General features: G+C 42.6%; 1 long non-coding RNA gene across 2 annotated transcripts; it reads right to left on the reverse strand.

The window, feature by feature from the left end:
- Window positions 1–1,342: 1,342 nt before the first annotated feature.
- Window positions 1,343–6,682, reverse strand: LOC146430818 (uncharacterized). 2 transcript variants are annotated; one of them, XR_014855120.1, is made up of 3 exons: window positions 6,158–6,575; window positions 5,445–5,640; window positions 1,343–1,670 (listed from the first exon to the last, which is right to left on the reverse strand). It is a non-coding gene; the product is annotated as an uncharacterized LOC146430818 (long non-coding RNA). The 2 variants fall into 2 exon arrangements; XR_014855119.1 differs by having other exon boundaries at window positions 5,445–6,682.
- Between the last annotated feature and the right edge of the window lie 683 nt (window positions 6,683–7,365).

Consider the following 7,365-nt stretch of genomic DNA (forward strand, 5'->3'; position numbering starts at 1 on the left):
AGGGGATATATTCTTAAGGCTGAAGCTTTTCCTGAAGACTCATTCTTTTTAAATTATTTAGACTAAAAGGATACTAAAGAAGTTATCTACTCAATATCAGAACTAATGGAAAAATGGTAATGATAAAGCTGTAGTTTTATAGTATTTAGTTCAAGATAAGCTATTGTGAAAGGCAACTCTTAAAAAATAACAGTTAACAATTTACCTTGGCTTTGATTTGTAAAAGCTTTGTCTATTTGTTTCAACTGTTCATTGTTATATAACTGCTCCCCGTGGCCCATGAAAATCGGGTTCAGTCTGAGGTTAAATTGTACCTTGTCAAAGCAGGGATGTGACCCAGGATGAGCGACTCGTATGACTCCATTTGTTTTCCTGCTTTGTAAATCTTTTGCCTCTGCGTACATGGATGCGTAGGAAGAGGAGAGCAGATGTGAGGGAAAGGTCAGGGATGCTGTGAAGTCTGTGAGGCTTTCCTTTTACTTTCCATGAGATTTAGATGCCTCCTTAGTGCAGATACATAAAAACATTCCTCAGTGAACACTAGTGTTGTTTATTTTTAGAGATGTGTAAACCAGGACAGAAAGGGAAGTACAGACCAGGTAGCAATGCACACATCAAATGCCATGCAAATCCAGTGTTGACCCCCCGTCAGTGTAATATACAACTAACAAGAAGATTTCCTCACATATAGACATATTTTCTATATCCATATCAAAGAACTGAATATCTGAAATTGCTAAACTCAAACAATTTGAGTGTCTGTGTGGGTATGCAGCTTTAGTAAATCCAAATTGCAAAGTTTGCCAGCACACAGAACAGAGAATTGCTTCTTTGTGGCTGCACATCTTTTGTTAGATTTTACTGAAGTGAATGGTTCTGAGTTTGACATTATAACAAAGGATAATCCTTTGAACAGGTCAAATTATTATGTTCTATTAGCTATAAACAAGGGATAAACTGTGATAATTTTCCCATTAGTGGTGGGTTAGTTAAAGCTGTAATGGAGTACACGGTATTTGAAAATCAATGCCACCACAGATTAACTGTACCTTCTATTGAGAGACATTGAGAAGGATTCCCAGTACTTTGTTTCTCCAGATATGCCACATTCTGATGACAAATACCCAGGAAACTCAATCCATGGGCTGAGCCTTCAGCTCCTCCCCACAGGTAAAGGAAACCAGCCAGAGTAGCTTTGTCTAAAGGTGACTCTTTGGCTGCTGTGGCTCTTCATCTCCAAGTTCTCTTTGTTTCCTATTTGGTATCTCCCTTTTGCCTGTAGGCTAGAGCTTTACAAGGACATCCAATTAAAGGATAAAAAACAACCAAACAAAACCAACAAGCAATAGATTACCTTTATTCTGATATTCAAGATGTTTCCCAGAGTCAAAGTTTATTTTCCTAATTACATTTTAGAAATGTGTTTTAGACTTGTTTCTCTGTGTCTGGCAAACATAGGTGCCAGCTGATCATTTTGGAACTGGATATTGTCTAATACTTTTCTCGCTCTGGTGTCAGGTTTGAATTTATTGTACTCACATTTTCTTCTGTTTCAGCCTGGCATTACACAGCTTGGAAAGCAATTTGTCTGGACTGCTGGCTGGCTGAGCAGTGCATGCAGCGCGTGCTTGCTGGCTAGCAGTTGGCAAGTCATCTCAAGGATACCTGTTCTGGGAGGAAACAGAAAAGTTTGTAGTTACTGTGTCCTTTGAAAGGAAGGCTGGTATCAGACAGATGTTTGCATGGTGCTCTCTCTTTGTGGTAGAGTAAAACTCAAAAATAGGCTTGCACCTGTACAGTAAGCAGGAGAGACACTGCCACAGACCACAGCTGGACATAGGCAGTTGGGCAAACACTGTTTTGGAATGAAGAGGGAAAGGACATTGGGTGGGTAAGTCATGGAACAGATGACACTCAACATTCGTAAAATAACATTAATTCAAACTCCACCTCTTCAAGAGTATGCAAATTTTTCTTCTTACTCTCAAGGAAACAGCAAATTTATACGGATGGAGTCTAGTTTTGACCTAATGTAAACTGAAATACAAGTGAGAGTAAGCTTGAGCAAATCAGGAACATTTAACTGGAAATGGTTAAGTAGAGAAGAGCTACAATTGTTGATCAGGTGATGTTCCCTTGTTTGAAGATCAGAGAGCTCATTATAGTTAAATAAGAGAAGGATGGAAATGAAAACAAACAACTTTCATTGTTCTTTTTTGTAATGAAGTTGTGCCTGAGAAAAAAGGCATTAAGACTTCCACTAGTGAAATCTGTAGAAATGCATTTCTCCTTCATTAGGCCACTGGTGGAAAGGAATTCCAAGGTATTTCCAAGGAATTTTTAAGAATCAGCTCATGCTCTGAGCTTAAGCACACCTCACTTCGAGTGGTTATATAAACCCTGCACTGCATGGCAGCAGACATGCATGGAAAAAGTAATTCAGGGAGAAAAGTTGTTTATTCAGCAGTCATACAATTCCAGTGTGGAAGCCACTGGCATAAACAAATGAAAGCAATTTATGTATGTACATAAAGAACATGGTGGGAAATTCCCATTTGCAAAGCGGTATAATGTACTACAGAGGCTTTTTAGTGTGAAAGAAAGGCATCAGGAGCAATTCTGAAACATATAAAGCTGACTGATTGTCTATAATGCTCCCCCAAAAAGAGCCATGTGAGAAAACAACGCATCAATAAAGGGTATTGTAAAATATATTAAAGCAGCATACTAACAGAAAACCTGATGTGTATGTAGTCCAGTATTTACAAAAGGACTTATGCTCCAGAATTACATTCAAGCAGTAAAACTCTGAGACTTCATTGTTTCCCACTATTCTTAAAGAAGTAATCTTTCTAATTTAAGATACAATAAACCCTTTCCAAAAAAACTTACTCAGGCAATGAATTCAGATATTATTCAGATTTTGAGTTATACTTGAAAGCATTCATGAGCAATTGCTCACTGTGTGAAGCAAACAGACTTTCATTCATCAGAAGAAATGGATGCTTTCCCTCAAGAAGTACATAAAGATAAAATCAGGAAGTGCCACCTACCTTTCATCTATTTTTTGTATTCCCCAGGTCACCTTATTAACAGAAATAACATGGGGCTAATTCTTGGTGGAGATTTATAAAAATAAGCCTCATTATTTATCTCTTATGGTGTTGGTGAAAAACACATATAATGTTTCTGCTTGAGATTCTTGCATTCTCATCTTCATATTGAACAAAATGGCCTATTAAATGTTGAGACAAGTTTTCAGCAATTACAATAAATGCAGTCAACCATTGTGTAAATTCTGAAAGATTCAAACTTCTCACAAAAATAAAAGTCCATATTGTAAAACTACAAAATAGATATATACTAGAAATAATATGGCTTAATATGTTTAGTTTTTAATGTATTATGAAATACAGATCAGATATAAATTGTCCAATATATAAGATTTTGTAACTATATTAAGAACTCTAGCTTCATGCCAATAAAGCCTCCATCTATAATTAATTTCTAGTAAAGCAACATAATCTGTATATTAATATTTTAATATAGTAAATGCTTGGAGAGACAAAAGAATGACATTTTGTTAGGCAAAGATACAGAGACACTACAGTTGCTGGCCAGATCTTAGCTCCCCTGGGGGCTCTGATTTTGTAGCCCATTAAGCACATTCTTGGTTTTTACTTTTCCTAAAGAGCAAGGCACATAAACTCAGCCTGAACTTTGAGGGAGCACTTTTGTGGTTTGTTCCTCTTTAAAATCGTCGAGTCATTTCAGCATGACTTCAGTATGGGCTTATCTGGCTGCTGAAGTAATGGATGTTTTCAGGCAGGAAGTGAGGGGCTCATGAGTCAGGTTCACTCAGACCCACATTAGTGCAGTGCTGCCCCTCCTTCCCTCACCCCAAACTGATTTCACATTGTATGGAGTGGAAGTTGGCCACAGCTGAAATTTAATCACCTACCAGAGACCAAGCCAAGACAAGATGCCAGACTTGATGGCTTTTGTACTGTCAGAAAAACTCCTGCAAGGGTCTGCAAGCAGCAGGAGTAGCCAAATTGGAGGAGCCACATCCCTGCCACTTATATTTGAGTTACAACTTGAGTGACAAACTCAGAAAATGCCATGGCTGAGTGACTGAAAAGTGAACACTAGGAGTGCACAGGACAAGAGAAGCATGTTATAATTATGGCTGGTCTGCATAAAAACAGAGAAAAACTACACTGTAGAATTCAATCAGTCTGTTGTGTAAACCAGAAATTGCCTTGAGCAAAAAAACTTCCACATTAGGGAGCTTAAGCTATAATTTAGCAAAGTTAAAATTCATGTAATCCTATCATCCTTTATGAAAACACTGGAATTAATACTGTTTGAGAAAATAAAAAGTTAATCAATATCGCACCTAGGAAAATTAATACTGTTCACACAAATAAGATCAGCCAAAGGCAGCGTGTACATCTTAATCAGGGAACACAAAAGCAAGAGCTCTGGGGGAACCTGGAGTGGTTGTCTAGGAAACAGCAACAAAAACCCCAGTATATGAATTCTGCTGTTAACAAGCAGTCAAGGTTCATGAAGACAGTACAACTTTTCAAGAGGCAAATTCTGAGAATTAGAATCTCTTCTGAGAATTCCCAGATAACATAAAGTTTCGGAAATGTCACATAATTTAGACAAATAGGTGTGATGCAATAAGCAAAAAAAAACCTGCAGCATTGTAGATAGCCTGAGCCAGTCGCCACACCTTGCACACAAATTTTGCATTTTTATGAGTGGCTGATTTTCCTGAAACCATCTTCACATCCACATGTAAATAAGCACTGATAAGAGTCTGACAGTCTACATATTTACTGTAGGTGTTAAATCTGTGCATGATACGTGTAAGACAATGTTGAGAGCCTCCACTTAGTATTGTACTTTCCCAGTTGTAACAGGTTGGTGAGATGAGCTACTGGCAAAACATTATTAAAATGTATATAACTGCTTGTTTTTAAAATTTCATGCACATCTTCACTTTCTGTAGATTAATCTGGAATGTCAGACAACTGCAACACATCATATCCTTTTATATCAGATGCCCTTGGGTTTTGCTCCAATCAATTATTGGTTTCACTTGTGAAAAGCAAATGAGAGTTCATGGACAAAAATTGAATCTTCAAATTATGTTACCATCCTGGATATCTGCAGTGTACAGGGGTCAGCATTAAAGGATGAGCTTTGTAAATTGCCTGGTCTAACAATAAAAAAAAAAAAAAAAAAAAGGCAAAGTGTCTGGGTCTTTTTTCTTCCCCTCCAATTTGCAGCAGGGCAGTATTATAGCAAGGTGAGAAATTTAAAATGTTATTGATTGCAACATTTTTCTTCTCTCATCTTCTTTGACAGGTATTTTGGAGCAAGGATATTGGTACCTGAAAAGAGTCTTTTAACTGTAGTCAAGAAACAGTTACCTGTGTAATATTTCAGCCCCTGTGAGTGGCTCCTCTCTGAGCAGCAGGTGCGTGTGTTATCTCCGAGGCACAGGAGGAAAGGCTGATGTGATAAGGCGTAATGCCAGTTCCCCTGACACACTGTGTCATCCTCCTGAATTTCACCTCCTCTTGGATACCTGTCAGCCACCCCACCTCACGGAGACAGGGCTGAAACCTGAACAGAGCAACAGCAGCACAGATCAATCCTGTGGCCGGTGAGGGCACACCGCGTATTTTCAGAGTGTATTTTCAAAGTGCCCGCGATCAGGCACTCGGATGAGCTCGGAGGCGGTGGCACAGGTGGCATTTGGCTGCGGTGAAGTGACAGAAAGCACAGACGGGTGAGCGCCTTGCAGCGCCGCTCCGCAGGCAGCCGAGCCCTCCCTCAGGGCCTGCAGCAGCCTCATGTGCCCTTCAGCCGCTCTCTTTGCCAGCTGAAATCAAACTTTCAGGCTTTGCCACAAGCTTTCCTCCCTGCACGAAGCATCTGCCACCTTTTTGGCAGCGGAGGGGTTTTCTCCTCTGAAAGGTCACCTCAGCTCCCAGCCGCCACCGCTGGCTGCCGATCAGGGCTGCTGCGGAAACTTTTCCCTATTCATCAACCTGAAGTTTTCCCATACTTTCTTCCCGCGGGGTGCCCTCCTCCAGCAACCTTCTGTAAATTAAACCCGGGATGATTTTCCCGTGCTCACCCTGTCGCTGTTAACAGTGAAGGGCAGCGGCTGCCCCCGGCGGCCCCCGCCTCAGCCGCCAGTGCCTCGCCACAGCCCGAGATGGGCACCGGCGGCCTCCGCAGGGCTGGGAACTGCGGCGTCTGCTGTGCCAGCACCGCCAGGAAACACGGTAGAGCAGAACCCGAGCCTCCCTCCTCACAGCGCCTCACAGACGGCGTGCGAGTGTGGGGGAGTGCCCGCTCCCCTCACAGCCGGCCGGGAGCTGCCGTGCCCAGCCGTGCCCGCATTTCCCTCACGAGAGGCCCGGCATTGTCCCGGCCGTGCCCGGGTTTGTCTCACAGCTGTCCCAGCATTGTCCCAGCATTGTCCCTGCCGTGCCCGGGTTTGTCTCACAGGTGGCCCGGCACTGTCCCGGCCGTGCCCGGGTTTGTCTCACAGCTGTCCCGGCACTGTCCCGGCCGTTCCCGGTTTCCCTCAGGAAGCCGTTCCCAGCCCCGGTGTTCCCCCGCGGGCACCAGGCGGGCAGTTTCCAGAACCGTCTGAGGGCTCAGCTCTGCCCTGCCCTGAGGGCTCTGCCCCGCTCTGAGGCGCCCTGCCTTCCCTTGCCATAGAGACACTTAATAATATTTTAAACCACAGCTTTTAGCCCTGGCTGCAGCGTTGCCCGCGGGTGACCCTGCAAGGTCCCAGCGCTGTCCAGCACAGCACGCTGAGGGAAGCAGTGACTGCCTTGTCCCGGCTGGCCGGGGCGGCTGGCGCTGAGCAGAAAGGCAGCAGATGTTTAATGTCTGTCTGCGAAATGCGAAATGCCACAAGGCTCTTCGCTGCTCAGCCCTTTACGGTATTTCCCTTATGGCTGCCTCGCTTCTTTTGTTCTTCCTTGGCAAGCTAAACGAGGAAGGAACTCGTGAATTAATAGAGGAGGAGGTGTCAAAATTTAAATGATTTTTTTTCTTGCTAGTATTTACTCAATTTGCAACACTTGTCACTGAGGGAAGTAATATAGTTACTCATAAAAGAGAAATCCGGAGACTTTTAATGTGCCAATTGGTGAGGCAGATGGTTCTGGAGGAAATCTGCCTTTCCCCCATCTCGGGAAGGTCAAGAGTTACCCTTTGTGCCAAGGGCTGTGAGTCCCCTGCTCTCACCATTGATGTCATTAGCTCTTGTGGCAAAGGGTTGACTTCTTTTTACAAAATACATAACAAAAATACTTGAATTAACTT

The sequence above is a fragment of the Lichenostomus cassidix genome, chromosome 14, assembly GCF_008360975.1.
Source record: "Lichenostomus cassidix isolate B80296 chromosome 14, HeHo_3.0, whole genome shotgun sequence".
Taxonomy (NCBI): domain Eukaryota; kingdom Metazoa; phylum Chordata; class Aves; order Passeriformes; family Meliphagidae; genus Lichenostomus; species Lichenostomus cassidix.